We start from the raw sequence: 10,756 nt of genomic DNA on the forward strand, positions 1-10,756 counted from the left end.
GCGTGCGATTGGTCGGGGGAGGCTCTCTAAACAGTGAAGGTCTTCCTGGGGACCAATCAGGAAAGGTCTGGAATCCTGGGTGGAGTGGCTTGTGAAGGGACGCAGTGGCAGCTTCCCGTAAACCTGGGTTGTGTACCTTCAAGTAGTTCCGGTAAAGAGGCCAAATAAATGTGAGATCAACAAGGAAGCACCAGGATCTGGGGGGTGAAGGGAGGAGTCTGGGGGCTATGTAGGGTGAATCTGGGTGGTGAGAGGGGGGTAGGTGGGCTGGGGTAGATGAATCTGGGGAGGGGAGTCCGGGGGAATCTAGGGAGGTGTGGAGGGCAGACGACAACAACAGCGCAGCCATCAGCAAATCAAAACATAAACATGATCACCCCACTCATGCAGCAAGCTTTATTTAGGATTTGGCACGATAGTTAAGGCAAGGTATTTTGTTATTGATCATCAGAAACATCAATACACCGCTTTTACATGTTGCATTTTTTGACGATGCATTCACATCCTTTGTGGTTGATTTGATATTGAAGATAATGTTTGTAAGGTGCATAACAAGTAGTTCTCGTTAGTCAGTCAGTCTGTGGAGACATTTAGGTGTTGCAGAGCTTGACTTAAGCTAACAGTGTTATTTTGTATTTGGTGTGTGACGATATTTGGGGATCGCCATATTTAAATAACCCTAACCTATGTAAATAAAAGCTTACATAATTTACCACTGGCACAAAATCACGTGCATCTGTTCAAAACACACATTCTATTAATTCAGCACGGTACCAACTCACTTTCCATGGCCTGAGAGAGTATGGAGTCCCCAGGTTGTCTGCACCCAGAAAAGAGGTGGAGGAGTGGAGAGGTGGAGTCAAGTATTAGGTAGGTTTGGAGAGGTGGAGGGAAGGGGTAGAGAGGTGGAGGGGAGTTGGAGAGGTGGAGGGGAGGTGGAGAGGTGGAGAGGAGGGGTGGAGAGGTGGAGAGGTAGAGGAGGGGTGGAGAGGTGGAGGGGAGGTGGAGAGGTGGAGAGGAGGGGTGGAGAGGTGGAGGGGAGGTGGAGAGGTGGAGGGGAGGTGAAGAGGTGGAAGGGAGGTGGTGAGGTGGAGGGAAGGGGTGGAGAGGTGGAGGGAAGGGGTGGAGAGGTGGAGGACAGATTCAGGCCTTACAGGAGAGGGGTGTATCCTGCTCTCCTCAGCTGTCTTGCATCCTGGTGTCACGTAAGAGGGTTTTTTTTTTTCTCCAGGAACCTGTGAGGATTTTCACTGAGCTAACAATGTGTACTCATTCATGACTCACAGCTAGGACTCCACACACACACACACAGCTTAGAGCTCCCAGACTGCCTCCTCTCTGCGTGTGTGTGTGTGTCTGTGCATGCCTGTGTGTTATACATGTCCTTAGGCCTATACAGTGGCTGTGCTAATGTTGTCACTCTCTCAAACCTTCTCTTTTGCTTTTCAGCCACCCTACACATCACATTAGATCCAAAAGATGTCACTGTGCATGGTCTCAGGGTGATCAAGTGTGATCAAAGGATCCTCTAAGACCTCATGGGAATACAAAAGCTATGGAGATCCAAGGCCACCTCGACCTCCCACTTTGGCTCATAATAGGCAACTCTAAACATGGAAAGGTTCACTCACAAAATCGATCGCAAATAAAAGGCAGGCTCATTGTTGTGGAGAACTGTTTCTACCCGCCATGACCCAGTGTGTGCGCTTTAGGTGAGTGAGCCCGCGCTCAGGCCAGTCAGCGTCGGGGGTTTTGCACATGGCTGCTGAAATCTTGCGAGTCGTCTGGCCCGACGGGAGCACACAGACGCGCTGTGTTCGCCGCCGCGCTCGTTGTGTTCGCCGCAGCTTCGCTCCGCCTGCCTACTCCTTTCATTCCGACGGCAGGCCGGTGGGGACGGAATTAGTGATACGGAGGGCGATTTTTCACTGCTAAAGACCTGCAAACCAAATACATAAAACGGATTCATTCACTGTTTCTCCCCCTCTCCCCTCCTTCCCTCTTTCCCTCCTTCTCTACCTCTCTTTCTCTTTCACTTCTGGTCCTGCCGTGCGGAAAGGAAGAAAAAAAAAACACGCTTTCCCCACAGTTGGACATAAATAGAAGAATAAATAAGAAAAAGCATAGAGCTCTGATTTAAAGTTCTGTCTGGTTGAACTTGAGCAGGTCAGACAAGTTTTCGTCCTGTTCTCAGACAGAGGACCTCAGATGACCTGAGAAGTGGCTAAATCCGATTCGTCATCATCAACAGTCCATCGAACCATCCAAGTGAAACTAGCGACATCCTAGCCGTCAAAGCTAATGAGCAACCGATATCCTGCAGTTCACTTTAATAACTGCTTGCTAATTTCCTAGTCCCAATGCAGTGACACTGCCGTCTCCCTGTCTGTCTAGAGCACAGAGGACTGCTTCTCTCACACATGCAATAAAATAAGGATAACGACTCAGACGTTACAAACTTAAAATATCTCTCTCTATATTTTTTAAATGACACGGGTTTGTGAGGGCGATTTGTGAGAGGGTTATGTGTCCTGTGTGCACTTCGAGCCAAACCGGGAGGTACAGTCCGGCCCAATCGGGTGGGGGGGGGTTGAGAAATAACTAGAAATTAGTCAAAACAGCCGGTGTTGTGTGAGTGTGTGTGTGTGCATGTGTGCGTGTGTACTTGAGTGGAGTGTGGCACCAGACAGGGTCTGCCTCGGTCTGAGTGGGAAGAGAAGCCAGAGGAGAACAGGAGAAGAAGAAGGAGAAGGAGGAGAGGAGGCGAAGGACGAGAGGAGGAGAAGGAGGAGATGAGGAGAAGGAAGAGAGGAGAGGAGAGGAGAAGAGGGGGAGAGGAGAGGAGAGGGAGAGAAGGAGGAGAGGAGAGGAGGAGAAGGAGGAGAGGAGGAGATGGAGGAGATGGAGGAGAAGGAGGAGAGTAGGGTCAAGGGAACAGAGGAAAAACATGAGAAGGAGCAGAAGGAGAAGAGGAGGAGAAGGGAACAGAGGAAAAACTGGAGTAGAAAAAGGAGAAGCGGAAGATGGAGGCAATGGAGAACAGGAGGGGGAGAGGAGAAGAATACGGAAAAGATGGAGAGGCAGGAGGAGCAGGAGCAGGGCACTGTTGCTGTAGAGTGCAGAGACATCCTCAGTCTGTTTCCTTCAAAACATCCGCTCCATGAATCAGACATCTTATTTGCAAAGTAGCTCCCCACCCACTGCCCACCTGCCCCCTGACTGTGCCCCAGTCCTCCAACTCCGCCCTTCCCTTCCCCCCTCCTCCCATCTCCCCCGTTTTTTCTCTCTCCTCTCCTATTCCTCCTTCCCTCCCACTCTCCCTCTTTCCCTCTCTCCATCCTCTGTTTCCTCCCTCTTTCCATCCCCTCTATCCCTCTCTCTCCCCTCTTCCTTCTCTCTCCCACGTCTCCTTCCCCCTCTCCCCCCCCCCCTCTCTCTCTCTCTCTCTCTCTCTCTCTCTCTCTCTCTCTCTCTCTCTCTTCTCTCTCTCTCTCTCTCTCTCTCTCTCTCTCTCTCTCTCTCTCTCTCTCTCTCTCTCCCCTCCCTCCTGCTCCCCTCCCTCTCTCTCTCCTATATGGATAAATACCCTTGTGTGTTCCCCTCCCTCCCTCTGCATGTGGACCCTTTAACACTGACGTCTTTGTAAAGCTCATACATGACATGAAACTATGATTATACAAACTCTTTAAATGCATCTTCCACCCTTGTGAACCTGATGGTGAGTGTGTGTGGGGGGGATCATGGTGTATCTGTATAAAGATGTTGTTAATGCCCGATCACAGGGCAAAAAACAAAAAGTCTTTCAGCATATCTTCTCCGTAGTTTGACTGGACTGGTTTATCTTCTCTCTCTCTCTCTCTCTCTCTCTCTCTCCCTCTCTCTCTCTCTCTCTCTCTCTCTCTCTCTCTCTCTCTCTCTCTCTCTCTCTCTGCTCTCTCTCTCTCTCTCTCTCTCTCTCTCTCTCTCTCTCTCTCTCTCTCTCTCTCTCTCCGCTCCCTCCCTCCCTCCCTCCCTCCCTCCCTCCCTCCCTCCCTCCCTCCCTCCCTCCCTCCCTCCCTCCCTCCCTCCCTCCCTCCCTCCCTCCCTCCCTCCCTCCCTCCCTCTCTCTCTCTCCCTCTCTCTCTCTCTCTCTCTCTCTCTCTCTCTCGCTCTCTCTCTATCTCTCTCTCTCTCTCTCTCTCTCTCTCCCTCTGTCTCTCGTGGTTAATGGATAACCGGCGGCCGGGGCAGCCATGATGAAACGTTGACATTTCCCTCCCATTATTCATCCTCTTTGTTCATGCTGCTGCCAGAGTGTTTGCTCTGCGCCTGAGTAGAGGTGGAGGGAGAGGGGGAGGGAGGGAGCAGAGGGAGGGGAGGACACTCTGTGTTGGAGTGGAGGAAGAGGGGAAGGCGAGGGGGAGGAGAGAGGAAGGAGGAGCACATTTGGTGCAGGGTTAGGGAGGAACGGGGGAGGAGGGGGGTGGGGGTGGAGAAGAAGGCTCCGGGTGCTGGGAGGGGTCAGAAGGAGATGGAAGGGATTCTCTAGACCCTGGGATTCAGGAGCTCAGTGGGGGGACAGGGGGGAGAGGGAGAGGGGAGGGTGGGGAGAGTCTGCGTGCGGGGCAGTGAGGAGAGGGCACTCTGGGGTTAGAGAACAGACCTTGGTTCTGGGAGGGGGGGGCTGACAAGGGGTGGGGGCTCCCATCCTATCTCAGGCTGTTTGCTCGGTGTGTTTGCTCAATATGGTGGGTAGGAGGAGCGGGCAGGAGAGGGGGGGAGAGGGGGGAGAGGGGGGGACGGGGACTGTGGTCGTCGGGGGCAGGGTGCTCAGAGGATTCGAGAGTAGGGGGAGAGAGGGGTGCTGTGGATGGGGAGGTCACGGTGGGGTGGGGGGATCGGAGGAGGGTGAAGAGGGTGGGGGGGATCGTAGGAGGGAGGAAAGGGTGGCGGTAAGTGTGAGATGGAAGGAGGTATGGAGGTACGGCCATGTTGAAGTCTATGTTTTTGTAGTGTAGCGAGGGCAGCATGTTGAAGACTGTCTCTAGTGTTGAGGCAGCACCATGTTCTCCCGGCTACAGATAAGGCCTTTATGGTGTTACATGTAAAACACCTGGCAGCTGCCGCTCCCAGGCTGTGTCTGCTGTTAGGAAACACTTCCTGTCGCTGTCTCTTGCTCTGTCTTTCTCTCTACCTTGTTCCCTCTCTCTGTTCCCTCTCTCTCTCTCTCTCTTTCTCTCTCTCTCTCTCTTGTTGACCCTCTTGTTTACAATAGCTCATAATATTCAAGATTTCTATGATTGTGTATGTATAAAACATTTCATCTTTGCGCTAACATGTACGGTATATATCTTACTTTCTTTTCGGAGCAGGTATGTCATGGTGGCAACCTTAGACAGCTCCTGGAAATCAAGATACAGAGAGAGAACGTTTCATGAGTCATATCTACGGTTTTATTCAAAGCAGGAAGGGAACAGGATGACAGACTGGACCCAGCCTGAACATTAGACAGCCATTAGACACAGGGAGGTGTATGTCCCAGTTCAGTGGCATCCATATAGCTTTCCAAAGAATACACATTTCAATAATGAATCCAGGCAGCAAACATCTCTGGAATCTTTGCTAACAGCATTTCACAGTGAGAATCGCTAATGTTGATTTTGATCCTTTTAACACTGTCAAGCGCTATGGTAGATCTTGGGAGATTTTGTGTGAAATGTTGGGACAAAAAGTTTGATGAAAGATTGATGGATATAAATTGACTGGCAGGTTTAATTGCGGTAGCCATTGAACATAGAGAAGCTGATAGTTTGGCATCTACCTATGTGTGTGTGTGTGTGTGTCTGTGTGTGTGCGCACACCTGCGCGGGTGTGGGTCCGTGTGTGTGTGTGCAGATGGATGGTCTCAGGTAGATCACTCACACACACAGCTCACTGGGGAACAATTGATGGTCTTACCAGAGTGGTGTGGAGAGGCAGCTTGGCCTAGCTGCATTGTGTCCTGTGTTTGTTCATGAGCTCACCTGGCAGATAGCTGTCTGTCAGTGCAGGGCAGGAGGGGAGACCAGGGCTCAGCCCACGCCCTCTCACAACGCCTGGATCAGGGACCAGCAGGGGGGCTTTGAGGCCTGGGGGTCTTGGTGGGGAATGAGGTGTGTTATAGACGACGCCAACTCGACGATGATCAGTGTCATTTCTAATGGTGAGACAGCAGAAAAGTATCGATTCACCATCATGCAATTTGTTTTGGGACTGGAGTCCAGTTTGTTTCTCAGAATGGTCGACTCGTGAACGAGTGTTGTTTGCAAACTAGTAACACTGTTGAGACTGAAGGCTCAGGTTGGCAGGATGGTTGAACGGATACAGGTTGGTCGGACAACAGATACAGAGAGAATCTCTTATTGTGGGATGATGACAGAAGCCTTCCTCCTGGAAAGACCACCAGGGCACACTACTGTTACTGTGTGTGTGTCTGTGTGTCTGTGTGTGTGTGTGGGAGGGGTCCTGCGCGTGTGTGTGTGTGTCTGTGTGTGCATGGGTACCTGTTTGAGTGTGTGTGGGGGGGGGGAGGGAGGGGAGGGGGTGCTTGTGTGTGTCGGCGTGTGTGTGTGTGTCCGTGTGTGTGTGAGGGGGCTGCATGTGCGTGTCTGTGTGTGTGTGAAGGGGTCTCAATGGCTTTTAGTACTGAGTAAACACACACTGTTGATTGCTTTAATGGGATCAGGGAGAAGGCTGTGTGTGAGCCTGCCCTGGCCACACCCTTGTTTGGTCATGAGGACAGTGGGGGTTGTCTTTTGTCTCATCCAACCACCACACACACACAGGCATGCAAGGGCACACACACACACACACACACACATACACACACAGAGGCACCCACAAACACTCTCTCTCTCACACACACACACACACGCACACTCTCTCTCAAACACACAAACACACACACATGCAGCTCCCCCGCATGAACAGCCACACACACATGCACACACACACACACACACACACATCCAGGTATCTCTCTGACATAGCTAGCTGCTTGAGGGGCTCACAGGAACAGTGGCCCAGCAGCACGCAGGCGTAGAAACAATGTGCATTGTGGGAAGATGAACCCCTGGAGATGAGGTGAGTTTGTCGTGACCCTCAATTCCCCCCACCCCCCAACTAGCACCACCCCTCTAAATCCCCCCACCTGTTCTAGGTAACCTCAACCACCTACCTACCACCCCCCTTCTTTAACATCAACCATTTACAACCAAACCTACTCTAGGTAACCTCAACTAAACTCAGTTTCATTGATTTCAGTCCTGCTTCAAACCCAGAATCCTCACCCTGCACAGCAACCCAAGCATCTACTGTCAGGCTAGAGTTGCAGCTTGGTTTCCAACCACCCTCCCTACCCAACCCGTGGTTCCAAACCACCCTCACCACGGACGCAGTCATGTGTCATGCTCTCAGCTGTTTCCGTGACGGCTTCAGATGAAGAGCAGTACAGGTTAAACAGGACCCAGCTGTTTGCCCAGCAAACAGAAGCTCCGGCTATCAAGTCATCACGATCAGCATAATTAACAGAACAATCGAGTCGTCTCGATTCACGTCACAATCCCGTCTTTTTGTGAATCCATCTGACGGGAAGCTTTCGTTCCTGAGACACGACAGCAACAAGGCTCTCTCTCTCTGGGCTCGGTCACCTCATTCCTCTCATGAAACATCCTTCATCAGAACCTCTACGCTGCCACGACGGCCCACGCTGTGTGAGTGAGGAAACAGCAGGTGAAGAACCGGGCTGGCGGCTGGCGGCTGGCGGCTGGGTCCTGACCTGACCACACCAGAAACCCCAACCTCTCTGCTCCTGACGATCCAAGCAGAGCAGCAACGGGCTGGAATGTTTGCCGTCAATTGTTGTGCCGTCAATTGTTGTGTGCTGGGTCAGCCGCCCAAGCAGCACCCCCTTCCACCCCCCCCCCCCCCCCCAAGACTAGTTTCACCCCCACCTCACCTCAGCAGCTACAATGGATGTGTTCTATTGAGAAGCTGACAAGTTAAGGTGACTCCCCCCCCCCTCCTCTCATTCACAAAACACTTGCATGCGCACGAGCACACACAAATGCACACACACACAAATGCACACACACCTGCATACACATAGACTCGCACACAAATGCACACCTACACACACACACACACACACACATGACTGTCGGGCCGGGTCAGGTGACAGGGCAGAGGGTGAAGGATGGAGGTAGGGAGGGAGGGTCTCTTGATCTCCGGGCCAACGCCAGTCAACACCCACCGCCTGCCTCCTATCGTTCATCACACTCGTACTGACGGCCAGATGACCACAGAGCCCAGTCTTAGGTCACTTTGGCTCCAGTTTGTGTGAAATGTTCTGACGAACAGAGAGAGAGAGACGTAAACATTCAAACTGACTGGCAGGTTTTCATGCAAGGATTGATTTTAGAGGAGGCTAATAGTTTAGCATCTACCGGAAGCACTTTCAGTACCACACCAGAACAAGGAACCAGTTGTCTTTTGGATCAGTTTAGTCAACTGAACTCGAGGACATGGCTGCATGATTAAAGTGTTCAAGTTCATAGTGCTGGTATGGGACTGAAAGTACTTGGAATTGTAAATCGTGTAGTCATTGTGATTCTGTTGGTCTCAGACTAGGGTATACTATTTTTATGCTCAATTAAATCTCCTGTTTCTGCAAGCTTTATATGACAATTTATTACAGATGTAGTGGCCAGCTGCTGGACACAACAGTTAGAGATTGTAACTAGTACATGAGTTGTTTGAATGTTCCTCATCAAATCTCCACCACAGGCCTGAGCCCAGCACCTTCCAGCTTCACAGTTCTTGACAGCAGTTGTATTTTCATATGTACGTGTATCTTGCTCCACACTCAAAGAGAAAAGTCTACAAATCAAAGTTAGCTGCCATATAAATGACCCACAAGGCATGTGTGTCTAAAAACAAGGTTAAACATGATAATCTGTTCAGGATAAGCTATTATAAAGAGTGTGTTTGTATGTTTGGAGACCAGTGTGCTAGCAGATGGACGATGTGGTGTCGTTGCACAGACGCTGATAAGAAGCTGGTTTTGTGTTTTTCGGTCCCCAGGTCGGCTTGGCAACTTGCCAGCTGATAAGAGGGCTACGTGCATACCAGCTGAATTAATGATTGGTCAGGTCTGGCCGCTGCCTTGCCTTGCCTGGTAACACGCATATACACACGCACGCACACTCACAAACACACACATACACAGGGATAGCTCACATGCACGCAAGCAGACACACACACGCTCACACATACATACATAGGGGCACAAACACTCGATGACACAGACACACACAGACGCAGATTCTCACGCGCTTGCACACACACACGAAAATGGTTCAAGTCTACAACAATGGCAATGCCTTGACTAAAACAATGATATCTAACACCATGGCGCCATGAACTTCACAGATTTCCCCACCGAAACCAAAACAGAACACAAACAGTGACTTTGTCCTTTCAGACAGTCCAACCTAGCCTTAACATCAAAAGGAGTTTCTAAAAGCAGCAGCAGTGCTGACCAGAGACCAGTATCTAAACGGCATCTTTTAACAGGACAGTGCACACCAGTGCACACCTACCACTACTCAGGCGGTTCTTTGTTTTGAACTCTGGCTCATAAACACTTCCTACAAGGAACTCCTCCTACCTCTGGGTATTGGTTCCTTGTTTTGTTTAGTTCATGAAGAGAAGAGGTAGAAACCAATGTGATGACCTCAGCTACTCAAAACATGACTTGAGGCTTGGCAAGTACAACCCAGTACAACCCTTGCCCTGGTTGTGGGCCAGCCCCTGGCCCTGGCCCTGGCCCTGGCCCTGGCCCTGGCCCTGGCCCTGGCCCTGGCCCTGGCCCTGGCCCTGGCCCTGGCCCTGGCCCTGGCCCTGGCCCTGGCCCTGGCCCTGGCCCTGGCCCTGGCCCTGGCCCTGGGCTAAACTGCCCTGGTTGTGGATAACCCCCTGGCCCTGGCTATGGTTGTGGAGTGGACCCTGGCTTACCTCTCACCCATGACCATCTGCCCCTTTGCTTTATGTGGTACTCGTTCTGGTTCTTCTCAGCCCGCTATAAGCTTCTCTCTGGTTTCGGGTCCAGTCCTCTCAATAGCATGCAGTGAAGTGGTATCTCTCTCTTTATATCTCTTTCTCTCTCTGTGTGTGTGTCTCTCTCCCCCCTCCCCTCTCTCTTCCTCTCTGTATCTCTGTGTCCAGATCTCCAGTTCGGGCTGTGTTCTGCAGGCCCCTGGCTCCAGTTCTGGCACCGGGCACTGACCCAGAGGTTGTGTGTGCAGGATAAAAGGAAGTCCTGGTTAATGAGTAACCACGGCGATGTGGCCTGCTGCTACAGGTGTGTGTGTGTCGGCCGGGGGTGGGGTGGGTGGGGGGGGTCAAGGACGGAGACTGATAAGACTGGCAGACGGGGGGGGGGGGGGGGCAGAGGGGGGGGGCGAGTTAAGTGGGGGAGACGAGGGGGATAGTAGGAAGAGGGTGGGAAGAAAAAATATTCTGGTCTAAAGAGAGAAACAGAGATGCTCACAGACACAGTGGAGATATATAGGGGGCTGCCGCAGCACACTGAATGTGGAGTGGACTTTATTGGTTGATTTCTTAAAAATATAGGTAAATTATATCAAATGTGTGTGTAAAGAAAAGTGACATACATAACGTGTACGTCACGTGATCTCCATGCTAACCAAAGTTCAGACGGACCCGTTTTTAAAAGCCC

At 51.4% G+C, this 10,756-nt stretch overlaps 1 long non-coding RNA gene across 1 annotated transcript; it reads right to left on the reverse strand.

Annotated features, from left to right (window-relative positions):
• Window positions 1-3,701: 3,701 nt before the first annotated feature.
• LOC146257154 (uncharacterized) lies at window positions 3,702-10,110 on the reverse strand. Its single transcript, XR_014730002.1, has 4 exons — window positions 10,033-10,110; window positions 6,003-6,175; window positions 5,336-5,381; window positions 3,702-3,749 (listed from the first exon to the last, which is right to left on the reverse strand). It is a non-coding gene; the product is annotated as an uncharacterized LOC146257154 (long non-coding RNA).
• Window positions 10,111-10,756: the final 646 nt, after the last annotated feature.

The sequence above is a fragment of the Hypomesus nipponensis genome, chromosome 15 (genome assembly GCF_054491055.1).
Source record: "Hypomesus nipponensis isolate SF chromosome 15, ASM5449105v1, whole genome shotgun sequence".
Taxonomy (NCBI): domain Eukaryota; kingdom Metazoa; phylum Chordata; class Actinopteri; order Osmeriformes; family Osmeridae; genus Hypomesus; species Hypomesus nipponensis.